At 49.2% G+C, this 242-nt stretch overlaps 1 protein-coding gene across 1 annotated transcript in view; it reads right to left on the bottom strand.

The window, feature by feature from the left end:
- Positions 1-242, bottom strand: part of EMH_0016720 (Heat repeat family protein, related, related) — a gene marked incomplete at both ends in the record, with an annotated part of 5,052 nt that overhangs the window by 1,249 nt on the left and 3,561 nt on the right. The window lies entirely within an intron of this gene.

Consider the following 242-nt stretch of genomic DNA (forward strand, 5'->3'; position numbering starts at 1 on the left):
GTTTCATCGCGCTTGAGAGAGATAAAGGGTTTAGGGTTTAGGGTTTCGTGCCCCCTAAAAAGCAGCCACAGGCTTAGTGTTGAGCCTATACAGCTAGCTAGACAGCTAGCTAGCTAGCTAGCTAGCTAGCTAGATACCCAGCTAGCTAAGAAGAGATCTAGCTAGCTAGCTAGCTAGCTGGCTAGCTAGCTAGCTAGCTACTTACCTAGCTCCACAGCTAGCTAGACAGCAAGACAGCTAGC

Source organism: Eimeria mitis, genomic scaffold, assembly GCF_000499745.2.
Source record: "Eimeria mitis Houghton genomic scaffold, Emh_scaff577, whole genome shotgun sequence".
NCBI lineage: Eukaryota > Apicomplexa > Conoidasida > Eucoccidiorida > Eimeriidae > Eimeria > Eimeria mitis.